General features: G+C 36.4%; 2 long non-coding RNA genes across 3 annotated transcripts; both read left to right on the forward strand.

Annotated features, from left to right (window-relative positions):
- Window positions 1–107: 107 nt before the first annotated feature.
- On the forward strand, window positions 108–13,865 carry LOC147557951 (uncharacterized). Of its 2 annotated transcripts, XR_015234222.1 has the most exons (6): window positions 108–4,536; window positions 5,193–6,179; window positions 6,385–7,365; window positions 8,859–9,372; window positions 10,630–10,738; window positions 12,208–13,865. It is a non-coding gene; the product is annotated as an uncharacterized LOC147557951 (long non-coding RNA). The 2 variants fall into 2 exon arrangements; XR_015234223.1 differs by lacking the exons at window positions 8,859–9,372; window positions 10,630–10,738; window positions 12,208–13,865 and having other exon boundaries at window positions 6,385–7,137; window positions 7,264–8,845.
- A 163-nt stretch (window positions 13,866–14,028) lies between these two features.
- LOC147557952 (uncharacterized) lies at window positions 14,029–15,655 on the forward strand. The gene is made up of 2 exons (XR_015234224.1): window positions 14,029–14,097; window positions 15,491–15,655. It is a non-coding gene; the product is annotated as an uncharacterized LOC147557952 (long non-coding RNA).
- The last annotated feature ends 4,878 nt before the right edge of the window (window positions 15,656–20,533 follow it).

Raw genomic sequence — 20,533 nt, forward strand, 5'->3', positions numbered from 1 at the left:
GTGCCTGTTTAGTTCATACTTCTGATGCCATGGCGTTTCTAGAATGAATATAGGAATCACATTGGATTCATTCTAGAAATGATTCATGCAGTTATTTTGATGTAAGTACTATCCTTATTTCATTCAATTAAACTTGAAGTAGCCGATTAGATAGCATCTGGGTTAAGGTTTTCCCCACTGACTTTTACAAGTTATGCTGCATTCAAAACATCAGTCAGGAATACTTCATATTGGCATCAATAAATGGATTTGTCTCTAGTAAAGTTTGATGTTGGCTTCCGATAACATGATTTCACTTTTGTGTCATTATTTTGTTTATTATGTTGATAATGATAATGATATTGGTGGTTACATGTTACCACAATAGTGCAAGTCACCTAGAAATGTACGGTAAAACATCGTGGTACGGAATCAAGTGATTGTGGCCTTGTGGGTACTATTTGGAAATAAAGATTACCGTAAGTCATTATTTAACGTTTAGTGTAAGTCTCTTCATTTGGCATTAGAGAACATCTACCACCGTGATGAGTGGGTTTTGTTTTGGGGAATACGATTTGTAATAATCTATATCGGTGCTCACTAGCATGTTGTGATGTAGACTTCCAAGTTGAAAATCACACATCACAGCAGGGTAAACGTAATGTGGGCTAATTATGGCAGTGACTTCTATGCCAGTTTGCTTAAACAAATACTTTGAATTGGTTGCGACGTTGATTTCTAGTGTTGCATGTGGAGACTTACCCCTTCATTTCAAAAAAAAAAAAAACGTGATTTTAGAAAGTTTCTTCTGACATTGCATTTTTATACCAGCAATTGTGGGTTTTATTAGAGATTAAGGTTAGGCATTGGTTTATTACAGTCAATGGTTGGTTGTTGGTTTACATTGTTTGGTTATACATGTGATGTCTGAAGATGTTTATTTCTTTTCCAATAATATTTTATGTGATAGTTTTATATGGCATGAAATTATTTTTAATAGTTATGTAATTTTTACAAGTATTTTCATACATCAAGGTGTGACAGCCAAGAAATGTGGGTACTTTCGAGATTGAGTGGGCAGATGGTACGGACTATGTATGATGTATGGAGATGCTTGTTTTATTCCTGTTCTTGTATCATATTTTTTTTAAGTTTAGTGCAAGTCTTTTCATATGTCATTGGACAAAGTTTGCAACCATGACGAGTGGGGTTCTTTCCAAAAATATGACATATAATAGTCTAAATTTGTAGTGACTGACATGCTGCGATGTAGTTTTTCAAATTGAAAAGTCAAATCAGATATCACAGTAGGCTACAAAGTTGTGGGCTAGTGGGGGATAAATGATGCGAGTAGGATTGATTCCAATTTGGTCAAGGAAATACTTTGAATTGGTTGTGACCTTGATCTAGTGTTGCATATGGAGACTTGGTCATATGTTTAACTCTTATTATTTTTTTCTCTTCAAAATAAAACTTGGTGATTTTAGTAAGTTTCTTCTGACATCACGTCTTTTAGCCACCAATTGTGGGTTTATTCGAAATTAAGGGTGGGGCATTGGTTTATTACATAATACAGACAATGTTTGGCAGTTGGTTTACATTGGTTGGTTATACATGTGATGTCTGAAGATGCTTATTTCTTTTCCAATAATATTTTGTAATAGTTTTATATGGGAAGAGATAATTTGTAATAGTTACGCAATTTTTATAAGTATTTTCATACATCAAGGCGTGACACCCGAGAAATGGGTTTTTTTCGACTTTAGAGATTGAGTGAGCAGTTGGTACAGACTAAGGACCAAAACACAGATAATGGCCGGCAGTTGATTTACTTGTGGGATACACTTTCATCTATGATGTATGGAGATGCTTGTTTTATTTTGTGTTCTTATATTATATTTATCTTAAGTTTAGTGCAAGTCTTTTCATATGTCATTGGACAACGTCTGCAATCATGATGAGTGGGGTTCTTTCCAAAAGTCAATTCACACATCACAGTAGGCTACAAAGTTGTGGGTTAATGGGGAGACAAATGATGCGAATGCGAGTGGGATCGAATCCAATTTGGTCAAGGAAATACTTTGAATTGGTTGCAACGGTGATCTAGTGTTGCATATGGAGACTTGCCCATATGTTTTAACTCTTATTATTATTTTTTTCTCTTCAAAAGAAAACTTTTTGATTTTAGTAAGTCTCTTCTGACATCACATCTTTTAACCACCAACTGTGGGTTTATTCGAAATTAAGGTTGGGAAATTGTTTATTACAAAGTACAGACAATGCTTGGCAGTTGGTTTACATTGGTTGGTTATACATGTGATGTCTGAAGATGCTTATTTAAAGTTTATCTAAAGTTTAGTGCAAGTCTTTTCATATGGCATTGGACAAGGTCTGCAACCATGATGTGTGGATTTCTTTTAAAAAATATGACTTATAATAGTCTAAATTTGTAGTCACTAACATGCTGTGATGCAGTTTGTCAAAATTGAAAGTCAATTCACACATCACAGTAGGCTACAAAGTTGTGGGCTAATGGGGGATAAATGATGCGAGCGGGATCGATTCCAATTTGCTTAAGGAAATAATTGGAATTGGTTGTGACGTTGATCTAGTGTTGCATATGGAGACTTGCGCATATGTTAAACTGTTATTATTTTATTTTATTTTAAATAAAATTTTGCTATGTAAGTTTCTTCTGACATCACGCCTTTTAGCCAGCAATTGTGGGTTTTATTCGAGTTAAGGTTAGGCATTGGTTTATTACAGTCAACGGTTGACAGTTGGTACGGATTACAGACTAAAGTACAAATAATTTGTAATAGTAATGTAATTTTCATACATCAAGGTGTGACGCCAAGAAATTTGTATTTTTTCGACTTTCAAGATTGGGAGATTAAGTTGGTAGTTGGTACGGATTACAGACTGAAGTACAAATAATGGCTGGCGGTTGATGTGTTCATGGTGATACACTTTCACCTATGATGTATGGAGGTTTTATTTTTTTGATTTTTCCTATTTTTGTAAAACTTAGTGTAAGTCTTTTTATATGGCATTAGACAACATCTTCAACCATGATGAGTTGGTTTTTCCGAAAATTGGTGGTCACTGACATGCTGTGATGTAGTTTCTCAAATCGAATATTAAATTTAAACAGCACAGTAGGGTACCAAGTAATGTGGGCTAATGAGGGCTAAATGATGGATGTGAAATCGTTTCCAGTTTGCCAATGGAGATACTTTGATCTGGTTGTGGTGTTGATTTCTAGTGGTGCATATACAGACTTGCCTATATGTTAAACTCCCATTATTTAATTATTTTCTTACATTTTGGCTTTCAATATACAATTTTGTGATTTTAGTTTCTTCTGACATCACATCATTTTATCAACAAGTGTGGGGTTTACTCGAGATTAAAGTTAGGCATTGGTTCAATACAGACAATAGTTTCTAGATGGTTTACATTGTTTGGTCTTTTGAGATGGAGTTGGTTGATGGTACAGACTACATACTTAAGTATAAATGATGGCTGGCTGTTGGTTTATCTTTGTGGCGATACACTTTCACTTGTGATCTATCATCTATGATAGATCGTACAGACTACATACTAAAGTATAAATAATGGCTGGCAGTGTTTATCTTTGTGGCGATACACTTTCACCTGTGATCTATCATCTGTGGAGATACTAAATTGATCTTTCCTGTGTTCGGAATAATTTGAACTCTTAGTGTGAGTTTCAATCTTTTTGCAGTTCATACAACCAAGTTAAGTAGACTCTTTTCAGGATCATGATTCTTATTATTTTTATCTTAGAGCTTACATATATGTGGCGATGTCGTTTTGCAATTTGACAAGCGGATGCGCATATCGCAACAAGTAAAGTAATGTGGGTTAATGTGAGATCTATTCCCAACTAATAAAGCTATACTTTGTTGTAATGACTACAAATCGTTGTTTACGTGATGTTCAAAAATGCTTGTTCTATAATGAGGTGTGCCATCCATCACTCTTTTCATGATAGGTTTTTATGTGAGGCTAGCGACTCAAGAAATGTTAGATTATATAGATCCTGGGGTTGCTTGTTTAATCTTAATTTAAGCACAGATATTTTCTGATTTTGGGCCCATAAAAGTTAAAATTTTCTTAAGCTTAGTTGCAGACTGATATTATTGACGGACTTGGTATTGATTTGTCTTGATGGCATGATGCATTTCAAAAAAAGGTCAACCACGACCTGTAGCTTATACAACCTCAACATCGACTGTGAATTTAATGCTTGTTGATGAAATTAAAACTCTTTACATTGTACATTGCAAATTTGTTCTTTCAAAAAGTGAAGTTCCTTGAATTATATCATGTAATGAAGATTTAGTTTTGCTTATTTGGGGGACATTACGAGAGACTTTGCACCTCGAGATATTCAAACACAATGTTGGGAACTTATTTGCATTAGCTTTTGGCAGCTCTAAACGCAACTAATAACAGAGGCTCACCTCTCAGACCATTGCTTTTTTATGCTTCAAGACCCCGATCGACTTTGCCTTCCCATACCTACTGCAGGTAATTTGTTGCTCTCTCTCTCTCTCTCAATACATTTGAAGTTAGTATGATTTTCAGTCTCATGTGTCTATAAAGCAACCATCTGAAAAGAATACGAGTGCTATTGACATGCACATTATGCACATAATAGCTGTAAAGTCGGTTAGAGACAATATGTCTGAATAAGCTCTTTGCACAGTACAAAAAAGTAGACTAAGAAAATTTTGACTAAGCTCAGCATGTGGGTTTGAAGACAATGGAACACTGCCTTTTCATACCAGAGGTTATATTCTGATTAGTCAAAATTTGGAACATTAATGTGATTTCCTGGTTCGTATTTGTTTACGTTTATCTGCAAGTACACTTGCAAAGTTCACAGCTGGTGAGAGACATAATTATTGCTTAAAGTGAGGTGAAAACTAAAGAGCAGAAACTCAAAGATATGGCAGTAGGTATTTCTAACTCTCGTCTTTCACCGCATTCAGTTTTCTTTTGTTAACAATATTTCAAACTCTTGCTCGAACATAAGGTGACAAAACATTAATAATTTGGGTCAAGAAGAGCCACATCAAAGCGTGGATTGGAGTCTCCTGTTCACATAAATTGTAGAGTTATTAGTTAATACTTCTCGTTTCTCCCACTCGAGCCTATTTTTTGGCTAAGAACTGTTTTAGCAGGTTGAGAAACACGAGGAAGGGGTGCAGTTGTTTCCTCCAGAGGAAGGGTAGTCTACCGTGAATATTGATAGTGACATGGACTCGGTTGCAGTAGGTTATTATGCTTTAGTAAGACGTAGTAGTGTGAAGTCGTAGTTGCTGCTAGTGGATCTGAGTCTTTTGAGTATGTTCCTGTTCATCAAATGCAAGGGGTTGAGATAGGGTTAATTTTGGCTGTCAAGCTTGAGCTCAAGAAGATTATGGCTGCTTCCAATTCTTCTTTAGTTTGTAATCTGCAGTGCTAATAAGGAACCTCCCTGGAGGGCCTGGTGGTTATGGAAAAGGATGGAAAAGCATTTGAATAATTTGCCTGCTACTTTTTGGCTAACGTCAAGCCTGGTGTGAAGTATATTTAGTTGGATGTGAATAATTTGTCTGACTAAGAAGCCGAAAGTTCGTCGTACTTAGTTTTTTAATAGTCTTTTCTTGTTTTTTGTTTGTTTCTTATTGGCAATTGAAGTGGACAAGGTTATCCCCAATACGTCAACATCAACTCGTGCTAATACCATTGAGCTGAGGAAGTTTTGTCGTTAGTGTGTTGTACACATTCTGAGAGCGAACTGTGTTGTCTTCAACAGGTTAAAAATTCCATTTCATGTATTTCAACAGGTTTGGGTCGCCGAAATGGTGTGCTTTCTTCCCTGGTGATAGATCTACAAGATAGCTTTGCTTCTTCCTTGTAAACTGTATATGAGAAGTTAAAAGTTATTGCATTGCAGTTTCTGTAAAGTAGGCCAGTGTCTATATTTATTATCATTGCAGTTCATAAAGTACTTGGCATTTGAGCTCAAAGTATTTTCTGTTGGTGCTGGCAGCAGTTTGTACTTAGCAACATTGATAGCACTTAATGTTTCTTTCTCTGTTTTGACTGATCCTATTTATTTCTCAACTTAATTGCGTAATTTGGAGGAAGATGTATTTGAAAACCCGACTCCTGTGTTGGTCTGGGTAAGTGCTGAATTTGTTAGTTTTATGTCATTGTGCATGAAGTATTTATTTTCTTCCTTGTGGTAAAATCAAGTTGTGGGATTAGAAGTGGTTATGGTTCTCTGCTTTTCTTCAACAGAAGAGACCATAATCAGTTATCCTGATGTTAACGAAGAAGGCATCTAATGTTGTATCGTTAATACTACTATTTGTATGCTTTCTGTAGGGGCCGATCGAGAGAGGTGCCTCTGCTACGCTGCTATCCCATGAAATTTAGTGGTCGTGTTTATTTGTCAATTGGGTGAACTTGGTACTCCATTTCTCTCTCAGGGAATCGGTTATTCTGGTCAATGCTAAGTTACAAAACCCATGAATATATATATATATATATATATATATATATATATATATATATATATGTATACAGGGCCATAGGGAATGATCGAGAGATGTGCCTCTGCTATCCCATGAAATTTAGTGGTCGTGTTCATTTGTCAATCGAGTGAACTTGGTACTCCATTTGCCGGTCAGGTAATCGATTATTCTGGTCAATACTAAGTTATAAAACCCATGAATAAATATATATATATATATACCTGGTTATCTTTGGAAACGTTGAGTGCATTTTGGCAGTGCAAACTGCATCATCACTTTTCTTTTGATATTTAAACTGGCGGCTTCATATGGAGCCCAACTTGAATCCAGGTTATTAGCTATCTGTTACAGATTGTTTTAGATATTGGTGTTGGTTTTCTCAGTTTGAGTTAAAAGCAATGGTTTTTGTTTTATTGTCTTATATATGGGTAACCCTCTTACTCTTGCAAAAAAAGACATGAGCTGCTAACTGTAAGATGGCTGGTCGGTTGAACTATTGGTATGTCAAAGAAGGATAATCTTTACAAAGTTTCCATGACGACGGCTGCTCAGTCTGGTGATCTTGAACTACCAGATGAGTTGCTTGTGTGCTTTCATTGAGCAGGTAAATCTCCCACAACCACCTGCTTTTGCTTGAGGAACAACTTGCTCGTAATTCTCTTGAGCTGATACTTAAGTTGTTTCCTGATAAATTTTACGGATATCTCGTGTGATGCTTACTTCTTCAAAGTAAAAAGGAGGTTTTACTGGCATACCAATCTGTCCGTATATTGCACTAAAGCTTGCACGGATGAACAATATGATGGAATTTGCCTTCCCACACCAACTCCAGGTAATATGTTGCTCTCTTTTTCACACACCTGCTGGCGCGCACACGCACCCACACATACGCGCGCGCGCACACGCACCCACACATACGCGCGCGCGCACTCACACACACACACAGTACCTTTGTATTTCGCATGGTTCTAGTGAAATATCTTACGTAGAAATTCCATGGAAATACGACTGAAAAAATATGAATGTTATTAACACGCATATTAATACATTATGCACATTGCTGAAAGGGTGGTTAGAAACTCGAAAGATGTCTGCATACGTTTTTCAGAGAGGAAACAAAAAAACAAAGAATTTTGATTGGTCAAACAGTTTGAGTCAAAACGACTGCAGCCTCATGTTCACTAACAAAGATCAGGTCTTCCTCAGACTCCTGGTTGTGGCGTCTAGTAAATAAAACACCAATTAAGAATAGAAGAAAAATTTAAGATAATTGCCTCAAATACAAAATTCTGATAACGTGTGTGTTATCAAGAATTCATTCTGCTTGGAAAATACTTAATAAAATGTATTTTGTAGTGGATTAAGGCCTCGTTTGAGTTGGCTTATATAAGTGCCTATTTGAATATATTTGCGTTTGGTTAAAATGAGGCGGAGACTATTCAAGCTTGAAAAGCCCTTTTTTGCAACAAAGCAAAAGCTAGGTTCGTATAACTTTTGCCTATTGCGTTACCAAAGAGCATTTTGGGATGCTATTTTTGAGGAAAAAGAAACATCTTGTTTCACAATACTAGAGTACAAAAGGATATGTTCCATTCTCTTCTTCAACAAAACTAGGGGTTTGAGTTTATAATCTAAACTATAAGGAAAAATCAGTACAATGGGAATTGCTTTAGTAGAAGATATTCGATATTTTTTTGTTCTATGATTGACTGAAGCAAGGAACGAAGTTTTTGTATAGGTGGAAATTTCAGAAGGGACATGGAAATATTTTGGTCTTTTCGACCGAAAACTTTTGAAATTTATCTCCTTGACAAGGCATTCATTGTTGAGAGAAACTTAGTCAAATTCAAAATGTTAATTTGGGCAGCTCCAAACGCAATCATAGTGAGCAGGCTGCTCACTTCTCAAGCCAATTTTTGTATGCTTTAAGACCCAATCGACTTTGCCTTCCCATAGCTAGTGCTGTTGCTCTCTCTCTCTCTTTCTCTCTCTCTCTTAATACATCTATAGTTAGTGTAATTTTCAATCAAATGTTTCTATGTAACAACCATCTGAAAAATTAGTATGCTGTTGACATGCATATTATGCACATAATGGCTGGAAGACCCATTAAAAACACAGAAGACGTCTCAATAAGCTCTTTGCATAGTACGAAAAAAAGACCAAAAGAATTTTGACTAAACTCAGCATGTAGATTTGAAGACAACGGAACATTGCCTTTTCACACCAGAGCTTTATATTTTGATTGGTCAAAATTTGGAACTTTAACCTGAACTTCTGGTTCATATTTCATATGCATCTCATTTGTATACGTTTACCTGCAAGTACATTTGCGAAGTTCACTGGCTGGTGAAAGACAAAATTGTTCTTGAAGTGAGGGGAAAGCTAAAGAGCAGAAACACAAAGATATGGCCGCATAGTAGGTATTTCAAACTCTTGTCTTTCATCAGATCCAGTTTTGTTTTCTTAACAATATTTTAAACTCTTGCTCGTACATAAGGTGACGAAACTTGAATAATATGAGTCAAGAAGAGCCACATCAATGAGTGGACTGGAGTCTCATGTTCACATAAATTGTGGATGTTTATTACATCTCTTTTCTCCTAGTGGAGTCTATCTTTTGGCTAAGAATGAATTCAGCAGGTTGAGAAACATGAATAAGGGGTGCAGTGGGTTCCTCCTGAGTAAGGGGTAGTCTCTTGTGAATATTGATGTTGCCATGGACTCAGACTGCAGCAGGTTATTGTGCTTTAGTAAGAGGCAGTAGTGACTAGTGGTTGGTTGAAGCAGTTAATAGGTATCTTCACAGAAAGAGTTGCTTTTCTATTTCATTGAGCAGGTAAATCTCCCACTAGCACCTGCTTTATAATTTACTAAAGGAACTACTTGCTCTTATTGCTCTTGAGCTGAAGGACAGAAAGATGTCTGCATATTGAAAACTAGAGTAGAAACATCTATTTTATTAGGGAAAAAGAAACGACATTGTTTCATACAATTAGAGTAAAAGAGGGCATGTTCCAATTTTTTCTTCAACAAAAGTAGGGGTGAGTTTATAATCAAAGCTAGAAGGAAAAAATCAACTACGATCTACGACTCGCTCGGATGACTCGTGGCTAACAATGACCGGATCTAGAATGGGCTAGACAAAAGAGTGTTGACCGGATTAAAAGGAGTGATTAGAGGAAATAGTATAGATTCAAGGATTGGATCCATGCCTAAGAGATGTCCAAGCGACCTGGCCAAAGGAATGGTCGGGCGCACAGCGCGGGCCAAGCCTCAGGCCGACCCAATGAGGCCGGCCACAAGGGTTGGATGGTCGAGTAATCCCATTGGGAATGGGATACTAGGTCGCACCCTTAAGTGAGTGGGATTCCTCCCTTTTGAGGAATTCCAATCGGTTACAATTCTAATAAAGATTTATCATTTATTTATGTTTTCAACTCCTTTTAGGAATCCAATTTCGAATAGACTGCTTTGGAAGTTTTTATTAAGACCAGCGCTTTGGGGAAAGCTAAATAGTTTCCGGGGTGTAAAATTTTAAAGGGAATATGCAAAATTTTGAAAAGTTTCCGGGGAAACATATTTTATGGGGAATATGGTTCAAAATAAAAATAACCCTCCACCCCACCTCACCGGCCGGCGACCATTAAAAAAAAGTTCACTCTTCTCAACAGACCGGAGAGAGTGAGTGAATTTTTTTTTTTTCATGGTCGCCGGCCGGAAAATTTTCCGGCCGGCGACCTAATCGGAGAAGAGAGAGAGAGAATGGTAGGGAGAGAGAAGATGTGGAGAGAGAGAGAGAGAGAGAGGTGAGGTGAGGGTTTTTTCTATTTTTCTCTCTAACAACTTACAAAATAAAATTGTCAAACAAAATTGACCAATTTTTTACCAAGTCTTCACACCCCGGAAACTATTTAGCTTTCCCCAAAGCGATGACCTTTATTAAAGGTCTTAAAAGATAAGTATGTGGAGAATTCCGGCAGATTATTTTTTCTGGGTACATCAAACAGAAGATAGAAAAAGAGAATAATGCCTAGCTACCTACTTAGACTAAAGGAGTTCTCATCAGATTTGTTTTTTTTGGTAACGTAAATAGCGGAAGATCAAGTCGATTGCTTGGGTGTCTCAAGTAGAGGAGTTGCACAAGTGAAGTTTTCGATCTTTGGGGAAAGGCAATCAAGTTGGTCCGAGGAAAGCGAACTAAGGTAATTCTCTTAACTACTAGTTCATTATAAGTTTTGACATAGGACCCCGACAACCTAATGTTAGACGTATATGCGTCCGAGATTCCGCTTAGAAAATTAGGAGACACTATAACCCAACAGTGCCATTAGAGCCTCTTGCCCGAGCTAATTATGGCTAGTTTTGGACATATATCTTAACAAAATTGGTTTGTTTAAAAAGTTACCGAAAGAATTTCAATTGGAAATTTGACCCAGCTTCATATTTGTTTTAAGATAATTAGGGAGATTTTGACCTTGACCCCCTCTATTATATCAATATTAGGACTACACTCCCGTTTTTTTAAAACTTTTGATTTACACCCCCACCTGGATGAAAAACAAAAAATGCAGTTTGTGCGAATAACACATGCGAATTTGGACAAAATTACCCTTCTCTACATAAACATCTCCAACTCAAGTCCATCATCATCTTTTTCATCATCTTCTTCCTCTTCACCATCAATCACCTCCACCACCACCACCACCACCCCCACTCCACCTTCACCACCATCATCCCATTAGTAGTTAACCCATCACCATCAATCTCTTTATGGCCATAAGGTTTAATTTCATCACTTTCACTTAAATTAGGAGCCACATTCATTCAAAAAAAAAGTGATCGATCCAAAATAGATTAATTAAATGGAAGAAAAAAATAATCAGATATTCCTCTATATTTGAAAAAGGAGTCAGAGGCGGCCATATTTTTCAAGTTATAATCACAGAGTAGGTCCTCTGTATTTTAAGCCATTGAACAAATTTATACAGCTTCTTCATTCTTGATGTTAAATTCGATATACCATCATAAACCACCATCTTTTTCGACATACACAATCGCCATAATCTCTATCTTCACAAACCATTATCACAACCATCATCTTCATTGTCATCACCATATTATCGTCATCATCATCACCATATTATCGTCATCATCATCACCACCATCTTTATCATCATCACCTCCACCAACGTCATCCATTGCAGTTGGAATGGTGTTCGTTGGTGTTTTTTCTTTAGATTGATGTTGTATCACTGATTTCTACAGGGTTTGATGTTTTTTCTGAAAATCCATCTTCACTTCTCTCTCTTCTGTTAATAGCCAAGCTTTAGATTAGATTACATTAATAAAGAAATTAAATAATTAACCAAATGCTAGAAAACACAATTAGTAAAATGAATTGAAAAGATGAAAAGAACATAAAATCTCACCTTTTCCTTTTGTTCTTCTTGTCCACGTTCTTCTCTTCATCGAGCATTAGAACTATTTTCATTTTTCTTTGAAGGAGATCTAAAAGCTCTTTCTATTGCAATTATCTATGGAATTCCTCCCCTCTTCCTAATTAGCTGTATTTAGGAAGTCTAGCTCTTCTTGTAATTGTGAAGAGGAAAGGTAGAGTGAGAAAGTAATGAATAGCTTTTATGATTACAAAAATGTAATTTTTTTCTTCCAGTTATAATCATAAGAACGAGATGGATGGTGATGGGTAACTAGTAATGGGTTGACGGTGGTGAAGGTGAAGTGGTGGTGATGATAAAGGTGATTGATGGTGAAGAGGAAGAAGAAGATGATGATGAAGATTATGGACTTGAGTTGGATATATTAATATAGAGAAGGGTAATTTTATCCAAATTCGTATGTATTATTCGCACACTTCAAACTTAACGACGTTGTTTTTGTTTTCCATCCAGGTGGGGGTGTAAATCAAAAGTTTATAGAAAACGAGGGTATAGTCCTGATATTGATATAATAGTGAGGGTCAAGGTCAGAATCTCCCTTCAAATTATTTTTGAAAATTGATGATTAAAACTGGTTTTTTCAAATGATTTTATGAAGGTTTGGAAATTGTTATGACAATCGATCTATGACAAACATAAGTAATCCAAGAAAAACAACAGGAAATAAAGAATAATCAAGAACAAAACACAGGGATTTATGTGGTTCGGTTGGTGAGACCTACTCCACAGCGACAACGACGCGATGATTTCCACTATGATAAACAAACAAGTTACACCAGAGATTCGTGAGATTAGACTACTGATATCTCCTAGGGTTTTAGTTTATATAGCCACTAAAACCCTAATCCTACCGCCTCACCGACTCTCTCTTTCTAAATCTGAAATACACATGGATACGTTAACACTAATAACCGACATAAGCCCCGCTTCCGCATACCAGCTCTGTCTCGGAGTCCAGCTCTGCCTCATAGCCCTGCTTCGCATACCATCCATGACTCAGTAATTAGCTCCGCTAACGGGTCCAAAATATTGCTCCGAGACCTTCGATCTGGGTAGGCAATTATCATTGCCTTGTAAGTGGGTCAGCGGGTCGTAAACCGGGTTCGATATCAATCCATATTCCAGTCACTTTCAACAGAAATAAATAAAATTATATTTGCAAGATTTGGAGAAAAATTTGAAAATTAAAATATTTTCGAAAGTTCCCAGAACAAAAGCTGAACAAGTTTGAGGACGCGTACCACCAAAGTCTGAGATGGGCTCGGACTTTGAATTCGAGGTGCCTGCTCGGACTTAGAGTTCGAGAGGGACTCGGTCTTCTCCCCCAGGATGCGTCCTAGGCGAACTGAGGCAACTTGGGTTGAGTAGCATCTGAACCCCTGGGCCCAAGACATGTCTTAGGGCCAAGATCGTGAGTATCTCATGACCAAGTCATGTTTCAAGGCATTCAGAGTAGGAACTGGGGGTCGAGATTACTCGGGCCTTGATCTTGGTGAGTTTTTCTCCATTCTCTTCAAAATTTTCTCTCGTTTCATATAAAGATGTTTTTCTCGAAATTGGCCCGATCATAAAGTTTTTCATAAGATTGATGTTGGAAATTATAACGTATAAAATCGAAACGCGCCTTTTGTCAGATTTTGACAGAAACTGACGTAGGTTCCGTTTGATATAGAGATGTCAACAGTATCCCTCGAAAAGCTATAGGTCTGCAGATTCGGGGACTGTTGCGAACCACAGTTCTAGATCTTATAGATGAATCTAAAGTAACATGCATACTTTAATATTATGAATGGCATATTGTGCGGTTATATGTGTATTTTTCTCGATAAGAAAATTAGTATGGACATAAAAGTTTATATATTTGTTTTGAGCATGGATGAGTATCTTCTGTAATTTCTTCTTGTTTTGAGTACGGATGTGTGTCGTGTTGTAATTTTAATTTCAAGTTTGTACCTCGAGTCTTGTAATTAGAGTTAAGGTGTGTCTATTGAAGAGCTCAAGGATGAGATCTTGGTCTGACTAAAGATTTAATGGAGGTTGGATGAAGATCTAGGCGAACAACGACGAAACAAGAAGAATCCTAAAGAAGATCAGATCTTATTCAGGTTAAGTACCATACTAGGATCCTTTAATTTCTTAGGCACATTTATTTATTTACCTTTAAATGTCGTGGATGGTTATGCATGAGTTCACATCAACGCACGTTGATTAAAACGTAAACGAGTCCCTACAAGAATTTTGAGCAAAATCCCTACTTAGATCAAGACACTTGTTGCGACGATACTGGTAGATCTGGGACAATACGGGTAGATCTATGACAGAGGTCTACATGTCTAAATAGTTATATGGAACGAAATATACAAAAGAGTTTTAGATCTCGAGGCTAAAGGATAGAACTACACATAAATTTTGATCCATAAAACAAGAGTCATGAGGGTAAGATCAGTAAAAAAGTTCACTCACAAGAAAACAGGGTTAAAGGCAACCCCGTGGTCCACTTAACCTCGAAGAAACGAGATCTTAGAATTGCATTATCCAACAAGAGACAGTTTTCATTGGATAATGTTGAGAACAAGTTTTTTGTTTTTTTTAGTGTAGTTTCAAATGGAACATAAAAAATGTTTTCTAACTTTCGTTTGATCCTTGAGAAGGAGTTGAAGGAAAGTAGCTTCCTTCATTGAAAAAGGAGAGTAATTCTCTTATTCGAAACAAAGAAAATGAAACCCCAATTCTAGTGTTGATAGCTACATGGATATTGAGGATAAAAAACAAGACATGACTATTTGGGAAGTGGTCGCTGTAACGAGCCTCTTGTGTGCAATCATAAAATATTTTCTTCGGAAGTGATTGCTTAAAATGGATGCGTACACAGGAATATGTTCTTTCAAAAATCGCGAATGGAGAGGTACGAGACCTCTCAGACAATTTTGAAAGTCGTCTTAGGAAGGAAGACTGGAAGTCTTCAACGTGACTTGTTTTTAGAATACATGGGAAAACTTGGATTTCTCCATCATCAAGAAATGATAACAAATGTTTTCCTTTACTCGGTCTAATGCAAAATATTTTAACCAAACGAAACAATTTTTCATTCATAAGTGATACAATCACAATGTTACATGGATGGTAATTCTTATTTCTCTGAGAACTACATGAGAGTTACATACCTTCAACTCTAAAGTGCCTCATGAAGGGAGAAATTAACTAGACACAGACTCGATGAAATGACCCTAAAGGTCGAAAGATGAAAGGATCCTTAACATCAGGAATGAAAAGACCCTAAAGGTAAACAAAAATATAACTAAGACTAAAAGTACCATAACCGATCTCCTTCGAGACTGTTCATTCATCAAATTAATATCATCAAGAATCGGTGTTGTATGCTTTACGAATATTGGGTCAGATAAACTTGTATCATCCCTGTATTCATCTACATCGATGATACTACATTCTTCCAACGATGCTTTGAATTTGATTGATTTGGTTTCTTTGTTTTTCTAGATAATGGAGTTACTTCTCAAAGAGAGGAAGGGGATTCAGGCGAAGGAAGGGCTCCTTCGCCGGTAAGGGAGACAAAAACCGCTTTACAAGAGTCAGTTACAGAGAGAGAGAGAGGAAATTTCATAATATCTAATACAAATGCAAATTGAACTAAAAGGGATAAAACCTTGGATGAGTCGCTCTGCTTGTTATAGGCAACTAAGCAGAATATTTAGGAACGTCGAATTTAAGATGGAAGTTCTTGAGGTATTTATAAACCAAAGAAATTTAAGGAGTTCTTAAGATTCAGAGGGACGAAAAGTTTGTGAAGAAGGGTTAAACACTGGGATATGAGGAACACAATTGACTCTATGACCAAGGTTGCTTCCTAGAACTCTAAATGTTTTTAATAAGATGGCTAAACCATTAAAAGAAAACTACCCTTATGTACGCAGAGGACAAAAGGAACAAAATTGCAATTCTAGTTTAAGTATTATCGTCACTGTCGAAGTTATTTTGACAATTACCATACAATCCTTTCACCTGTCAAACACCAGATGTGAAGCTCAATGAGTGCTCAAGAGATTAGGTACTTGTTTAAAGAAAAGTAAGACATTAAACTAACAAATAAACCATGGTTTATAAATAATATTGGTTTATGGTTCTAAAAACAAACAAATAAAGCATGGTGTTGTAGTCGCTATAGGGTCTTGAAATCTTCCTCTAGACATCGATATAGCTTAGACCTTAATGATTGTTATTACATTCTTCGATTTCTAGAAACATCGATGTTTTAAACCAATGCTAAATTAACAAAAAATGAATTTTGGACCGAAATCTTTAACATTGATATTAACGGTTTCCATCTGCAAATAAAAAACGGAAGGTTTTACCCTCATGGGGATCTGTCCGCGTGTTGCACTAGAGCTTGCGTAGATTCTCGCTCACTGTCAAGGCTACGAGAAAATATTTACGTCATATATTTTTTTTTATCACAATTCACATAATTAGTTATGGGATGATGACTACCTGAAGGATGTCGTGGTACGAGTAAAGTGGATGCAGGTGGACTCAATTTCCGGGTTGCATTAGTTACATAATCACGAAATCTAACTGAAAGCTCTCTTCGTCGTTTACCCTTGCCCAACTTTTCCTCATTATCTCTTATATTCAAATTAGTCTCATATTTTGGACTAGTTGACTCAGTTAAATCCGCCTCTGCCTTCTGATTCGTTGCCCCCTCAATACTAGAACCAAAATATCTTTTAATCAACATCGACAGGTTCAACTGTCGATGTTCACTTGCTTCTAGAGTAGGTGTGTCAGCAAAAGGAAAAGTTCGTTCAGAAAACACATCTTTGAATACAAAGAAGTCCTTCTTGTCCAAATCATATAGACACCACCCCTTTTTTCCATACGAGTACCCTATGAAACCACACTGTCTACTTCGACTATCAAATTTGTCTCTTGTCCGCAGATGCGCATACAACAACGAACACATTATTCTCAAGTGCTAATATGTTGGTTTTTTTTTTACCATATAATATACTATAAGGTATTTTCCCACTTAATATTGAAGATGGGGTCTGATTTATCAGATAACCTGTAGTTAATATGCATTCCCCCGAAAAATCAATAGGAAGCGATCATTGAAATCTAAGAATTCTAGCCACATTTAAAATATGTTGATGTTTACTCTCGATTCTCCCATTTTGTCGAGGTGTTCCAACACATGATGTTTGGAATTAACTTCTGTCATCTAGAAAATATTGACATAGGCATGAGAATTTTGTTTCATTATCACTTCGCAATATTTTCGTACTTTTCTCAAATTGTCGTTCAACCATTGAGAAAAACATTTTAAATTTTTGCGGTGTTTTTTTCTTATCGACAAGTAAGTAAATCCAAATAGCACGAAAAAAATCATTTACCGTTGTTAGGAAATACGACGCACCACAAATTGAGATTGTTTTATGAGGATCCCATCAATCACAATGAATCAGTTCAATATTACTAGATGTTTTCTTCTCACTTTTAAGAATTTATCTCTATTTTGTTTGGTCTTTGACAAACATCACAATTTTGCTGCAAACTATTATTATTACTACTACCTTGTTGAAAGAAAAGTTCAGGAAGTAACTTTGTGACTTGAAACGATGGATGACCCAATCGCTTGTGCCACACATCAATAGGTGTCATTTTATTTATCTTCAAATCATGTGCTTCTTGTGGTATACGCCGTAAATAATAGAGTCCATTGCGTTTTTCACCTGCATAATCAACATCCTCGAAGTGAGGTCCTATATAACACACACCTTTGGAGTGAATCCGAAAGACAATCATAGTCATCTATTAACTGTGAGAAAGACAGTAAATTGCAATTAGAAAATGGCACATATAAGGCATTTTCCAGGACAACGTTTTCGTAAAAAATGACAGTTCCTTCTTTCTCAACTATAGTTGATGTGGCGTGAAAATGTCACATTTAGATCGTTTAACTTTGGCGAGTTAGTTCGTTTCGGATTTTATTTCTAATAACTTATGTGTTGTGCGGGTAGCATACACAGAACTAGACATGTAATTCAGAATAAAAAGAACAAATCATCACTTAGAACCTGGTTATACATGAGTCTTCGTAGTATCATCTTTTATCTCATCTAGCTAATATCCTTCCACCATTCTCTTTAAATTGATGTGTCCCTTATCTTTTTTGAGTTGTATGCTTAGAACATTAAGCACAATGTTAGGTTTAAGTTTGGAGATGTGAGGTATGCATAGCCAATGCATAACCATGGGGTTCAAAGACAAAAGGGTTCAATTTAGCCAAAAATTGAAATTTTTTGAACATTTTGAGTAGATTTGATGTGATTGTAGTGATAGTTTTAAGAATGTTGATGCATTTGTGTCTAGTTGATGAATCTTGTGATTGCTAACGACCTTTGCATGAAAGTCGAGTCTTTTACTGTTAGTGTCATACCATAAGAGTGGCATCTTGGTGAAGAAGAAACATCTCTAAGGAATCTGTAGTAGTCATTAGTGGAGACTTGACCCATGTGAGATTTAAGAGCCTAAAGTGCCCTTCGAGTGTACTCTTTTGCGCTAACTCTGAGTAGAATGAAGAACTCAACATCGTAACGGTTAAAAGAGCTTATTTCATCTCGTGTGTTAAATTTCTTGGTCACTAGGAATAACATTAGGATAAAGAAATAACCTTACCCTTGTTGTCCGTCATCCGATGAGAATGCCAACTAGAGGAAGGCAGATACTCCATCATCATCCATCATCTTACACAACGAGAATGAAGACATGAGAAGAAAGAATAAAGAATACCGAAAACAAGTGTGCAAAATGAATGTTGATTGCAAGAATATTGTGTGAGTTGTGTTTGTTTAGTTTTGTTCGGTGTGATTGTATGTGTGTTATGAAAAAGGAAAAAAGAAAAGAGAAGAAAATAAAAAAGTGAAAAAAAAGTTGTTTATGTGTATGTTTGAGCATGTGTTAGCTCTTTGTGTGAGTGGTGACTGTAAATATGTGTTCGTGTTCATAAACAAGTATTCGAAATTTTCGAGAATCCACCTTCATCATCCATCCCCTGTATTCGCTATCCCTCACAAGACATTCTTAGAGGGTAGAATGGGTGAGAATGGCGAGTGACCTTCCCCACTCCATTTAGTGGCTACTTCCTTTTAGGAGATCATTCGTTCCAAAATGTAGCCTTCACTTTTTTTATGTGTCGAGTCCATGTTAGTGACCGCACTCACATATACGAGAGAACTGTTCTTGAGTGATTTCATCTTTGGAGTGTATGCTCCTGAGGCCAAAATCGAGACGAAATGTGCTAAACTAGAAATTAAAATTTTGTAGCTTCGGTACATAAATGTTGCCCACTATGGTATAACACTTGCATTTTAAGATAAGACCATCAATGAAGAGGTCTTTAGCTTTCACATGAACTTATTTTACTTTGATTTATTATGTGTTAGCATGCTTAAATCATTTACCATTTGAGTCATGCTTATCTATGATTTGGATGTTGGTTCCTAGTATCTTATGAGACCCGATGTTTGTGGGCATCATCTATGGAAACTCTCACGAGACAACAGTCGTCCTCTAGGGGGGTAACCTAGGGGTTTAACGGTTTGCTGCACATGCTAAGTACAATCGAGATTCCTTCGAAAGTGAGTTAGTTATTTATTTTGTTATGTTTGCTCGAGGACTAGCAAAGTTTAAGTTTGGGAATGTTGATGTGGCGTGAAAATGTCACATTTAGATCATTTAACTTCAACGAGTAAGTTCATATCGAGTTTTATTTCTAATAACTTATGTGTTTTTCTTGTGTAGCTGGTATGTATGAAACTAGACATGTAATTCAAAATAAAAAGAGCAAATCATCATATTTTCATCTCATGTGGCCGAAACCGAAAGAATAGAACGCCAAAGGTATTTTGGTCATTGTGTACTAAGGGTATTTTGGTCAAAATCAGGAGTCAAATGATAAGTACAACCGATGGTGAACCTGACGGCAAAACGGAAGTCAAATCAGAGTTCAGACGAGAAAGTTATCCTCGAGGAGCATTTCGATTCTTTCGAGAAATTAGAAAGTGTAAAAATAATTTATGATGAAGGCACCCGTGATATCTAATTGAAAATCATAACCTAAGTCCAGAAGTCTTAAGAATAAGGCAATGATTCTAAACGTGCATAAACCTGTTAGAGCTAGTATAAAGTTGGGACATTTGCGACCTCCTTGGTGTATTAAATGTTTAACAATAGAAATATAAATATGAAGATAAACCATAGATAGATCCCATATTGTGGATATAATTAGAACTGGTTTTTAGAACTGATGTCTATCAATCTTATGATGGACACAAATTACTTGGGCTCAAATGTACTAAGCCCCACAAAACTAAACCTCCAATTTAAGCCTCAAGTGTTTTCAGATACACATCCAAACTTGGATTTCCTAATCTCAAATCCTCCCTTCTCCCCCAATCGATAGTGGTCCTATTATACCATATGATTTTTTTTAACTCACATATGTTAATGCCCCAATTAACCCAA

The sequence above is a fragment of the Eschscholzia californica genome, unplaced genomic scaffold (genome assembly GCF_041429995.1).
Source record: "Eschscholzia californica isolate CP2 unplaced genomic scaffold, dmEscCali1.0.p SCAF_2, whole genome shotgun sequence".
Classification (NCBI taxonomy): Eukaryota; Viridiplantae; Streptophyta; class Magnoliopsida; order Ranunculales; family Papaveraceae; genus Eschscholzia; species Eschscholzia californica.